At 35.0% G+C, this 13973-nt stretch overlaps 1 pseudogene; it reads left to right on the forward strand.

The window, feature by feature from the left end:
• Positions 1-11768, forward strand: part of LOC125616301 — a 17238-nt pseudogene extending 5470 nt beyond the window's left edge.
• The last annotated feature ends 2205 nt before the right edge of the window (positions 11769-13973 follow it).

The following is a 13973-nucleotide window of genomic DNA, read 5'->3' on the forward strand; positions in this document are numbered from 1 at the left end:
TCTACTTGGTGAAACTGTTGTGCTTTTTCCCCCCCTATATACGTTTATATTGGGTCCTTGTATAGTTGCAAAGTCTCCCTCGCAGGTGCGGGCGGCGGCTCTGCCCCACCTCCAATTGGGGCAAGGTGCCTACCACGCCGGCAGGCCGCTGGGCCTGCTCTGCCGGTCGGTAGCAGGTCCGCCTACCTTGCAGGCGTGGGCGGCGGCTCTGTTCCTCTGCGAGCCACTAGGCTTGTTCTGTCCGTGGTCGCAGTTCTGCCTACTTTGCAGGCACAGGCAGCGGCACTGCCCCTCTGCAGGCCTCTGGGGCTGTTCTGCCAGTGTGTCGCAGGTCCGCCTACCTTGCAGGCGTGGGGGGCGGAGGGCGGCTCTACCATTCCTCAGGCCACTGGGCCTGTTCTGTCTATCGGTTGCAGGTCTGGCCTGTTCTGCTGGTGGTCACAGTTCCGTCTACCTTGCAGGCGCGGGAGGAGGGGGCGGATCTGCCTCTCAGCAGGCCGCTGCTCCTCTTCTGCTGGTGGGTCGCAGGCCCGCCTACCTTACAGGAGTGATTGGAAGCTCTGTTCAGCCGTGGGCCACTGGGCCTTTTCTGCCGGTGGTCACCGTTCCGCCTACCTGGCAGGCGCTGGGGGTGGGGGGCGGCTCTGCCTCTCAGCAGGCCGCTGGGCCTGCTCTGTGGATGGTCACAGTTCCTTCTACCTTGCCAGCGCAGCGGGAGGGGGCGGCTCTCTATTTTTTTTTTTTTTTGAGTCAATCTATTATGAGAAACAAATGAAACCAATACTTTTTAGGTGAATTTGGTATTTTGATCTATATTAAGATTTTACTGATCCCTCCAAGATTATAACAGTACCTTGAAGTGAGTATTTTTTGTCTCCCCTTTAAAGAATGTAGACAGTCACAGGAAATAAGTAACTACATGTGGCCAATGCATATCTTAAGAAAGGTTTGATTGGAGAGTTTGCCCCAGCAACTCCTGGAGGAGGGGAGAAACCTTGTGAAGTGAAAGCACACAAGGCAATCCTGCTAAGTGAGCACATCCAAACATCACACTTGAATTGTGGGTATTTCTATGGAAATTATCATACCCTAGACAATTAAATATTCTGGAGAAAATTGCTCCTTAGGAATTAAACTTAAATCTCTTGGACAACACATAAAATTACTGTAGTCAAAGAAACTCTGGATTCCCTGACTCTTCTGTTGCTAAGTTCAGATATAATGTATGTATTCATGGTAACTGTGATACACTTTCAGTGTATTCTATTTTCCTTTGTCTCGTGGGCAAGACTCTGTCATATTTGTATTGAACACTGAATTCATACCACCAGCCTCAGCCATAGCCATACAATATGTGGTTGATAATTCATTATCTCCCTCATGACTATTACTTAGTCACTCTCCATCAGGTATTTATCATGTCCGACATCTCTTTCTGCTGATTTTCTCCAAAATTTTATTCTTTCTAATTTTCTCCAGAATATTTAATTGTTTACTGTTAGTCTCCTGTGTGTCAGTCCCCAAGCCCAAGTCACTTTTTTTATTACTCCATCTATATCATTGGATATATTGCTAAATAAAGATGGATATATTGATTTTATTTTATAGGATCACATAAGTGTGTAAGAATGATGCAGAAGGCTTACCAATTTGAGAATATTTTTTTACTAAATACTGAGATCTCATTTATCTTAATTATCCATGTAATTTGTCCAGTAATGAAAACATTTGTTCATTATTATCTCTCAAAGGGTTTATTGTAGTATTCAAACCAGAGTTAGAAACAAAACCAGAATCTCTGTTTCTTCTGGTGGGTAGGGTCTATGTAAGTTGCAGGCCTGTTTTATTGTTAGCAGCTAATCACGGCACAGGAATGCCTGCCCATGTCATCTCAGAGGGTCACAGTTGTCACAGCTGGATTCTTATCTGGTATTGCTAGTTGGATTCCTATGATCAGATTCTCTTAGGTATCACACTTCTGTTGTTGTTTTCTTAACTTGAAATGTTTCCTTAGAGACAATAGTGATATATCATAATGACACTCAACAATATGATTAACTTAGGAAAGTTCTGTCTCACTCCTGGATTACTCTGTGTGATCTTAGGAAATACTCTTTGTTTCCATGATGATCTTAGGCAAATGACCTCAACTCTCAATTATCAGTTTTCCCACATGAAAATTAGGAGCAGAAATTTTTTCAGAGGGTAGCTGTGAATATTTCTTAAGATGAGGCTTAAAAAGTTCTTACAAATGTGCCACTACCTTTCTAACTGCTTAATGAAGTATAAGTATTAATATTATCTTAAACAATGCCAATTATAATTTAACAGCATACAACCATTCACACACAACTTACTCAAAAAATATTTCAGTTGTATGAAGATTATTAGTGTTAATAGGACAACTGTCTTTGTACGGTACCTAATGTGGTTCTACCTAATGTGGTTCTCCTTAACCACAATTGCAACATCCTAGCTTTCTCATCTATAAATTAGAGATTGTAATAAATTTTATTTAATTTATTCATGCAAATTACATTCTAAGAGATAAAATTTTAAAGCATTTTATGTATTTGCTTATTTGGCATCTTCCCAAATTCTTCAAATGTGCTTATCTCTAGCAGAGACTGTAAGAACTACATTTTCAGTTGTAAATGGCATTTGATTCTGCCAACCATATATACTCATTAAAAATGTGAATCTTCACAGTAGGTGAAGATGAACTCAGAGCTTACAGTAATAGCACTATATTGCTGAGGAGCAACTTTTCATGGAGACTCAATTTTGTGAAGTGTCTTTGAGGTTATTACAGAAACTTTGACCTAAAATCTGTCCTCAAACTTCCTGAAAATTCCTTAAGCCATTATTACTGTACATTAAAAGTTTTGTATTTAGTTACATAGAGTAAATTCTGTTCTCTTTAAATATTATTTGATATAAAAATTATATTCAGGAAACAAATTCACAACAAAAGAAAAAAAATCTGTGACCACTTAATTAACTTGATTTGGTCTGAAATCACCAATGATTCTATTAAATAATGAAGCACTGGTAGTCTACATTAACAAATAAAAAAGCTATATATCCAGAATATATAAATAATTATCCAAACAGAAAAAAAACTGAAAACAGGTTTTTTAAAATGACTAAATATCTGAATACAAACTTTACTAAAGACAATGCAGAAATGTCAAATGTCAAATAAAATTTGCTTAATATTATTGGTCCTCAGGAAACAAAAATTAAAACACAATGAACTCCTACCACATTATCCATTAGAATGACTAAAATTAAAAAAATACGTACAAACAAGCAAACAAGCAGAAAAATCCTTACTAAAACCTGAAAAAAGATGAAGCAAGAGCAAGAGATTCTCACACATGGTTGACAGAGTATAAAATAGTACAGCCTGATATTTTCTTATAGTGTTAAATATACACTTAATAACAAAAAAGAGCAATCCCTCTCCTAGTTAAATTAAACCTTGTATTTACACAAACACATCTCTGTTAATGCACATAATATCTTTAGTCATGGTTGCTATAAAGTGGTGAATGGAAACACAAGAGTGGTACATCTCTATCATGGAATAGTACTTGGACCAGGACAAGCCAATTATGGATTCGTAATTGACATTAATAAAACACAGTTATACTAAGTGAATGAATGCAAACCAAAAGTCTGTGTTTTATATGATTCCTCTTGTATGACATTCAAGTATGCTAAAACTATAGATAGAATACAAATCAGTTGCTGTCAGAATTGAGAGGTTATGTGGGTTATACACAAAGGGGCTACATGAGAGACTTTGAGAGATGAGGTAACTGAGACTGAAGGAAAAAATCATTAGCTGCTCTTTATTATGGGTGGAAAACTTACTTCTCACAAGCATATACATTAACAGTTCTGAATTTCTCAATGTTCATGAGATTTAGACAAAGTGAATATATTTTCATATCCATAGTAAGGGTCTTCCTTACCAAGGAAAGAAATTATAACTAAATAAATCAGGAATGCTAGGCTGAACTCCAGATGTGAGGACTGATGTTGTAAGTATTTATTTCACATAAAATCAGTCTACATTGTTGATTGACCTTGTACTTGAAAATTTGCCAATTGACTAAAGTATATTTAAAATCCTCAAATTAACACGTGGGTCAATTTCAGTCATTTAGGGAACTGCTCAGAGCAGGAAAAAAAATACATTTGAGCTATGCATCATGCACATTCCAAGGGGAGATTAAACAAGATGATGTTCTAATTCTTGCTTTGTATCTCATCACTTAAACAAGTGTCCTTTTCATGGTATACTCAGTGCCAAATATTCCCATTTTGTGTTTTTTATTGATTTTGGTGTTTCAAGTGGTCTGCAAGCAATATAATAAAGTACTGTTTTTAAAAACAAGAAGTTGGTAATATGACTTATGAAGAAATACAGTTTTATTTTCATTTTTAAATCTTAATTTGTTATATATGACAGCAGAATGCATTTCAATTCATATACACATATACACATATAGAGCACAATTTTTCATATCTCTGTATACAAAGTAGAGTCACACCATTCATGTCTTTATACATGTACTTAGGGTAATGATGCATCTCATTCTGCTGTTTTTTTTTCCTAACCCTATGCCCCCTCCCTCCCCTTCTCTCCCCTTTTCCCCTTTGCCCTATCTAAAGTTCATCTAATCCTTCCATGCCTCTCCCCATCCCACCACATATGAATCAGCACACTTAAATCAGAGTAAACATTTGGCATTTGTTTTCTTGGGATTGGCTAACTTTACATAGCATTATATTCTCCAACTTCATCCATTTACCTGCAAATGCCATGATTTTATTCTCTTTTAATGCTGAATAACATTACATTGTGTATATATACCACATTTTCTTTATCCATTCATCTACTGAAGGGCATCTATGTTGGTTCCACAGTTTAGCTATTGTGAATTGTGGTTCTGTAAACATTGATGGGGCTATGTCCCTGTAGCATGCTGTTTTTAAGTCCTTTGGGTATAGACTTAGGAGTGGAAGAGCTGGGTCAAATGGTGGTTCCATTCCCAGCTTTCCAAGGATTCTCCATACTGCCTTTCATATTAGCTGCACCAATTTGCAGTTCCATCAGCAGTGTATGAGTGTACCTCCCCCGCCCCCCGCATCCTTGCCAACACTTATTATTGTTTGTATTCTTAATATCTGCCATTCTGACTGGAGTAAAATCTTAGAGTAGTTTTGATTTGCATTTCTCTAATTGCTGGAGATGTTGAAATTTTTTCATATATTGATTGATTATACATCTTCTTCTGAGATGTGTCTGTACAGTTCTTGGGCCCATTTATTTACTGGGTTATTTGTTTCTTTGGTGTTAAGATTTTTGTGTTATTTATGTATCCTAGAGATTAGTGCTCTATCTGACATGCATGTGGTAAAAATTTGCTCCCATTCTTTAGGCTCTCTATTCACCTCACTGATTGTTTCTTTTGCTGAGCAGAAGCTTTTTAGTTTGAATCCATCCCATTTATTGATTCTTTATTTCATTCTTGTGCTATAGGGGTCTTATTAAGGATGTTAGGACATACTCTGACATGATGAAGATTTAGCCCTACTTTTTCTTCTATAAGGCACAGTGTCTCTACTTGAATCCCTAGGTCTTTGATCCGCTTTGAGTTGAGTTTTGTGCATGGTGAGAGAGAGGGGTTTAATCTCACTTTATTGCATATGGATTTCCATTTTCCCCAGCATCATTTGTTGAAGAGGCTATCTTTTCTCCAATGTATGTTTTTGGCTCCTTTGTCTAATATAAGAGAACTGTAGTTATGTGGGTTAGTCTCTGTGTCCTCTATTCTGTACCACTGGTCTACCAGTCTGTTTTTCTGGCAATACCATGCTGTTTTTTTTCCTATTGCTCTGTAGTATAGTGTAAGGTCTGGTATAGTGATGCCACCTACTTCACTGTTCTTTCTAAGGATTGCTTTGGTTATTCTGGGTCTCTTATTTTTCCAGATGAATTTCTTGATGGATATTTCTATTTCTATGAGGAATTTCATTGGGATTTTGATTGGGATTGCATTGAATCTGTATAGTGCTTTTGGTAGTATGGTTATTTTGACAATATTAATTCTGCCTATCCAAGAACAAGGTAGATCTTCTAAGGTCTTCTTTAATTTTGTTCTTTAGCATTCTGTAGTTTTCATTGTATAGATATTTCCCCTTTTCATTTAGTTTATTCTCAAGTATTATATATTTTTTGAGGCTATTGTAAATGGGATGATTTTCCTAGTTTCTTTTTTTAAATTTGTTCTAATTACTTAAACATGACACCTAGTTTCTCTTTCAGAGGATTTGTCACTGATGTACAGAAGTGCCTTTGATTTTGGGGTGTTGATTTTATATCCAGCTACCTTGCTGAATTCATTTATTAGTTCTAGGAGATTTTTGGTGGAATGTTTTGGGTCTTCTAGGTACTCTAGTTAGAATGGCAGCTATCAAGAATACAAACAACAATAAGTGTTGGTGAAGATGTGTGGAAAAGGCACACTCATACATTGCTGGTGGGACAGCCAATTGGTCCGGCCAATCTGGAAAACAGTATGGAGATTCCTTGGAAAACTTGGAATGGAACCACCATTTGATCCAGCTATCTCACTCCTTGGTTTATACCCAAAGGACTTAAAAAGAGCATTCTACAGGGACACAGACATATAAATGTTTATAGCAACACAATTCACAATATCTAAGTTGTGGAACCAACCCAGATGCCCTTCAGTAGATAAACGGATAGGGAAACTTTGGTATATATACATAATGGAACATGACTCAGCATAAAAAGAGAATATAATCATGGCATTTGCAGGTAAGTAGATGGAGTTGGAGAATATAATGGTAATTAAAGTAAGCCAATCCCCTGAAACCAAAGGCCAAATATTTTCTTTGATATGAGGATGCTAACTCATAATGGTTATGCAATGGGGGCAGAGCATGGGAGGAATGGAGGAACTTTTGATAGGGTAAAGGGGAGCAAGGGAAAGGGAGGGGGCAAGGAGGTAAGAATGATGGTGGAATGAGTTACACATCATTACTCTAAGTACATGTATGAAGACACGAATAGTGTGAAAATACTTTGTGTACACTAGTGACTTAAAATATTGTGCTCTATATGTGTAATATCAAATGAATTGTATTCTGCCATCATGTATAACAAATTAGAATAAACAAATAATGTAATACAAAAAGATTACAGCATCAAATGAAATTTAAAGTATGAAAAGTAAAATTCTCTTAGGCCGTTTTCCAAAATAAATAAATGGATTTACTAAATAAATGCATTTTATTGTCTCATTATGAATCTTTCATTTCCATTAGTATTTATTTGATTAACCAAAAAATTGCAAATCACTTGGTTCTTTTTTGAAGTGGGGAGATAAGCTGGCAAACAATTCATTTCTTCTGCTACAAGGGATGTATTTCCAACAAGGCTGATTCAAGTAAGGCAAACTTAAAGCAAATATCTAAAGGAAGATCTTTTTCTTAATTTTGGCATATTTTATTCATCTTAAAATGAGGATAGTGGAAAAACCATGGATATTTAAGGACCTTCATAATATTATAGCATCCAGGCTCTATGATTATATCTGTGGGAGTAGTAGTTTGATGTGACTGCATTTATCAATCTTTGGTATTTTCTGAGCTATAGGGGTCCTATTCAGGAAGTCTGTGCCTATGCCTACATGTTGGAGTCTTCCCCTATGTTTTTTTAAAATAGCATTTGCAAATTATTGGGTCATACACCTAGGTCTTTGATCCACTTGGACCTGTTTTTTTCTTTTTCTTTCTTTTTTTTTTTTTGTCTGTGTATGTGTGCAGGTGAGTAATGAGGAACTAGTTTCATTTCTTCTGCAAGTAGACATCCAGTTTTACCAGCACCATTTATTAATGAGTCTGTCTTTTCCCTAATGTATGTTTTGGCACTTTTGTCATGAGTCAAATGACCATAGCTTTGTGGTTTTATCTCTCTGTCTTATCTTCTGTTCCATTGTTCTATATGTCTGGTTTTGTTTTGTTTTGTTGTTTTCTCAGTTTCAGGCCTGTATTTTCTTTATTATTATGTCCCTATTGGGTTTATATTTTTGTATTTAATATTTTTAAAGAAGAATTAGAGGTGTGAAAGAAATAAAATAAATACAGATTGAAAAGGAAAGATTTGAATTATCCCTATTTTCAGATTATATATTTATATTCACTGTTCTTGGCACCAGTTTTTTAAAAGGCTAGCTTTTCTCCAACCTATGTTTTGGCAACTTTGCCAAGTATCAGATAACTATATCTGTATGAGTTTATCTCTGTGCCTTCTATTTTTTTCCATTGGTCTTTATGTTTTGCTGACAATACCACACTGTTGTTGTTTTTATGAATCTGTAGTATAATTTGAGATCAGGTATTATGATAAATCCAGCATCCTAGTTCTTTGTTAGCATTGCTTTGGTTATTCCGGATCTTTTATTTTTTCCAAATGAATTTTAAGATATTTTTTTCTAGGTCTGTGAAGAATTTCAGTGTTATTTTCATAGAGATTGCATTAAATATGTACAGTGATTTTGGTATTATGGTCATTTTGAAAATATTAATTCTGCCTATCCAAAAATATGGGAGGTGTTTCCATCTTCTGAGGTCTTCCTCAATTTCTTTCTTTAATGTTCTGTAGTTTTCATTGTAAAGGTAGGTCTTTAACCTCCCTGATTTGATTTATTCCCAGGTTTTTTTTTGTGTGTGTTTATTGTGAGTGGGATAGTTTTCCTGATCTATTTCTTTTTTTCTTATCAGATTCATTTTTGGAGTATAATAAAGCTATTGATGTTTGTATGCTAATCATGTATCCTGGTACCTTGATGACTCTATGTATCAGTTCTAGAAATCTATTGGATTTTTAGAGTATTCTACATATAAGATCATGCCATTAATAAATAAATAATTTGGCTTCATTTTTACTATTTATGTCCCCTTAGTTTCTTTCTCTTTCCTGATTGTCTTGACTAGAGTTTCAACAACTATATTGAATAGCAGTGTTGAGTGTGAAAATCCTTCTCTTGTTTCTGACTTTAGAAGAAATGCTTTGTTTTCCTCTGTTTGGTATAATATTTGCTTTGGGTTGGCCATATACAGCCTTTATAATGTTGAGGTAAGTTTCTTCTATCCTTAGTTTCTCCATTATTTTCAACATGAATCACTACTGAATTTTGACAAAGCTTTTTCTGTTTCTATTAAAATGTTTCTGGGATTCTTGTTCTTAATTCTATTTATGTGGTGAATCATATTTATTGATTTGCATATGATGAGCCAACCTTGCATCCCTGGGATGAAACCCTCTTGATCATTGTCTACTATATTCTTAATGTGTTTTTAAGTTCACTGTGCTAATATTTTATTAAGATTTTTTTTACATTGATTTTCAGCAGAGATTTGGTCTGTGGTTTTCATTCCTTGTTGTGTTTTTGTCTGGGTTTGGTATCAGGGTGATAATGGTATCACAGAATAAATTTGGAAGTGCTCCCTTCAATTTTATTTCATGAAAATATTTGAAAAGCATTGTGATTAGTTCTGCTTTAGAGGTCTGGAAGAACTCAGCTGAGAATCTATCTGGTGAAGAGCTTTGTTGTTATTGTTGTTGGAAGGGTTTTAATTGCTTCTTCAATGTCATTCCTTGATATTTGTTTGTTTAGATTTTCAATATCCTCATATTTCAATTTGGGTACATCATATACCTAGAAATTCCCATATCTTCTAGATTTTCTAGTTTTTTGGAATATAGATCTTTAAGTGTTTCTAAAGATCTTCTGGATTTCTGAAGTATCTTTGGTGATAGCTCTTTTTTCATATCTAATTTCATTGATTTGGATATTTTCTGTCTTTCTTTTGGTTAGTTTAGCTAAGGCTTTGTCAATCATATTTACCTTTTCAAATATCTAACATTTCTGCATCTATATTTTGTATTTTTTATTATGAATTATATTAATTACAGATCTGAAAATTATTTCCTGTCTTCACTGATTTTAGAATTAGTTTCCTCTGGCTTTTCTAGGGCCCTGAGTTATGGGAAAGTTTCTGTTTTTATTTTTTTTTCTAATATAAGTACTAGAGATGATGAACATTTTTTCATATATTTGCTGATTGATTGTATATCCTCTTCTGAGAAGTGTCTGTTCAGGTCCTTGGCCCATTTGTTGATTGGGTTATTTGTTTTTTTTTTTTTTTGATGCTTAGCTTCTTGAGTTCTTTATATACACTATAGATTAGTGCTCTATCTGATGTGTTAGGGGTAAAATTTTGCTCCCAGGATGTAGGTTGTAGTTATGTGGGTTAGTCTCTGTGTCCTCTATTCTGTAACATTGGTCTACCAGTATGTTTTGGTGCCAATACCATGCTATTTTTGCTACTATTGCTCTGAGTATAGTTTAAGGTCTGGCATAGTGATTCCACCTGCTTCACTCTTCCTGCTAAGGATTGCTTTAGCTATTCTGGGTCTCTTATTTTTCCAGATGACTCATACATTGCTGTTGGGACTGCAAATTGGTGCAGCCAATATGGAAAGCAGTATAGAGATTCCTTGGAAATCTGGGAATGGAATCACCATTTGACCCAGCTATCCCTCTCCTCGGTCTATACCCAAAGGACTTAAAAACAGCGTACTACAGGGACAAAGCCACATCAATGTTTATAGCAGCACAATTCATAATAGCTAAACTGTGGAGCCAACCTAGATGCCCTTCAGTGGATGAATGGATAAAAAAATGGCATACATACACAATGGAATTTTACTCATCAATAAAAGAGAATAAAATTATGATATTTGCAGGTAAATGGATGGTGTTGGAGAAGATAATGCTAAGTGAAGTCAGCCAATCCCCAAAAAACAAATGCCGAATGTTTTCTCTGATATAAGGATGGTGACTCATAGTGGGGTAGAGAGGGGGAGCATTGGAGAAATAGATGAATTCTAGGTAGGGAAGAGGGATGAGAGGGAAAGGGAGGGGGCAGGGGATTAGCAAGGATGGTGGAATGTGATAGACATCATTATCCAAAGTACATGTATGAAGATACGAATTGGTGTCAACATACTTTATATACAACCAGAGATATGAAAAAATTGTGCTGTACATGTTTAATAAGAATTGTATTCATTCCACTGTCATTTATTTTTTCAATAAATAAATAAATAAATAGCATTACATTAACCAATATTTCCCACCCCTGGAGTTTTCGGAATCAATAATTACCAAAGTCAAGAGCATTTACTATAACAATTTAGGTCAACTATTTTTCTTCATCTCCATGGGTGTGTCTGAATTTTGCCTTCCAGCTCTTATGTCCTATGATAACTATTTTGCCATCTGCAAGCCACTGCATTACACCACTATCATGAATAAGAAAGTCTGCTCCCTTCTTGTCTTTGGTTCTTGGCAGGATTTCTGACCATTTTCCCACCACTCATACTTATCCTCTGGTTAGATTTCTGTTCTTACAATGTCACTGATCACTTCTCTTTCTCCATCTTTTTCTTCTCATATTATTGTCATTTCCATCTTTTATGGAAGCTGCATATTCATGTATGTCAAGACTTCAGAAAAAGAGAGAGCGTCACTGACCAAAGGAGTAGCTCTCCTCAACACTACTGTTCCTCCCATGTTGAACCTTTTATTTATACTTTGAGGAACCAGCAACAAAGCTTCAAACACTTGGTTCATAAGGTAGTATTTTATAGAAGCAAATGAAAGTATGTATTGACCTGAATGAGTGCTATGGTGAATTTTCAACCAGAGAAATCAATGTTTACTTCTCCTCTATCCTTCTATATCCAAACCAAAGCTACCTGCAGTGCTAAGTTTCTTGGCTTTAGCTTCCTGTAATTTTTTTAAAGTTTGTTTTAATTACTTATACATGACAGTAGACTGCATTTATGCACTTTGATGTATCATGTTGTGGAATCAAATTGGTCATGCAGACACACACACACACAGCAATAATGTATGCTTTGTTATACTATCCTTCCTATCCTCACATTCCCTCTCCTCCTCTTCCTTGACTTCCCTCCATCTAATCTAAGGTGACTCTATTCTTCTCTAGTGCCCCCTTATTATGATTTAGCATCTGCATATTATAGATAACATTTGGTCTTTGTTTTTTTGGGGGGGGATTGGCTTATTTCATTCAGCATAATATTCTCCAACTCTTTCCATTTACCAGCACATTCCATAATTTCATTATTTTTTAAAGTTGAGTATTATTCCATTGTGTCTATATACCACATTTTCTTTATCTATTCATATATTGAAGGATGGTTGATTCCATAGTTTAACTATTGTGAATTGAGCTGCTATAAGCATTGATGTGGCTGCATCACCGAAGTATGCTGATTTTAATTTCTTTAGGTATAAACCAAAGAGTGAGATAGCTAGGTCAAATGGTGGAGGAATCTTCATACTGCTTTCCATAGTGGTTTTACCAATTTGCGGTCCCACCAGCAATGTATGAATGTACCTTTCTCCCGACATCCTTGCCAACATTTATTGTTGCCGGTATTCTTGATGATTGCCATTCTGACTGGAGTGAGATGAAATCTTAGTGTAGTTTTGATTTGCATTTCTCTAGTTGCTGGAAATGTTGAACACTTTTTCATATAGTTGCCGATTTATTGTACTTTCTTCTTCTGTGAAGTGTCTGTTTAATTTCTTAGCCCATTTATTGATTGGGTTATTTGTATTTTTGGTATTATGTTTTTTGAGTTCTTTATATATCCTAGAGATTAATGCTTTATTGGAGGTGCATGTGGTAAAGATTTTCTCCCAATCTGTAAGCTCTTTCTTCACATTATTATTTCTGTTGCTGAGAAAAAGCTTTTTAATTTGAATTCATCTCATTTATTGATTTTTGATCTTATTTCTTGAGCTTTAGGGGTCTTGTTAAGGAAGTCAGGGCCTGGGCCAACATGGTGACGAGTTTGGTCTACTTTTTCGTCTATTAGGTGCAGGGTTCTGTTTTAATTAATCTGCAAGTGATTATGTTGTTTCACCTTTTAAACCTATCTGTAGTTCCCACGTAATTGTCACTTTATAATCTGACTAGAAAACCAGTGACTGGAGAATTTAAATCACTTTGCTAGTTATTCTTATAATGAAAATATTTTACATTCTGTTAGTGTTTTAATAATCTTAAGTTTATGTTCTCTGTCACTAGTATAGTTTCCTTTTTAAAATTACATTAACTATGAAATAGTTCAAATAGAACAAACTATTTTGTTCTATTTATTTTAAAGACTGAATAAAAATAATGAATATAAATATTCAAATAGAACAAACTATTTTGTGTGCTGTTTTCCGTATCTGTCCAATTCTTCCCATTCTCTGATGGACTTGGGCATTTGTTTTTTCCACTTAAAAGTAACTGGAAGTTTAAAATATTATCTGTTTCTTAGTTATGCTGAAAGTATGTGTTCTTTGCAGTTTTATATGTTCTCCTTCAAACATTCATATAAAAATAAATATTTTGGTTGACTTCGTTGCTCTTATGCCACCTGCAAGTCTGGCAGAAATTTATATATATATTTATTTTTTTCTTTTTAGATAAGAATGAAATCTCTTAAAAAATAATTGCTCTTATACAAAGCACATATTGCATATCTTTTTTTGGACTAGGTATGTTCTGTCCCATATCTAACTTAATCATCACAGCCATATGGCAAATTAGAAGAGGTTATGTCCCTTTTATAAATGTGTAAATTAATGCTTTGAAGAGTTTAGTTACTTAAGATCATTGAGCAATAATAATCAATATAATAACCTTATTTAAAACAACAAGAACAAAACACTCCTTGCCCTATTTTTATATTTTGCATAGCTTTTGCTAAAAACCTGCACTGTTTTTCAACTTTTTTCCCTATCATTTTATTTATTTTTTCAGGGTATATATTAACTCAAAAT

This window comes from Marmota marmota, unplaced genomic scaffold, assembly GCF_001458135.2.
Source record: "Marmota marmota marmota unplaced genomic scaffold, marMar, whole genome shotgun sequence".
Taxonomy (NCBI): domain Eukaryota; kingdom Metazoa; phylum Chordata; class Mammalia; order Rodentia; family Sciuridae; genus Marmota; species Marmota marmota.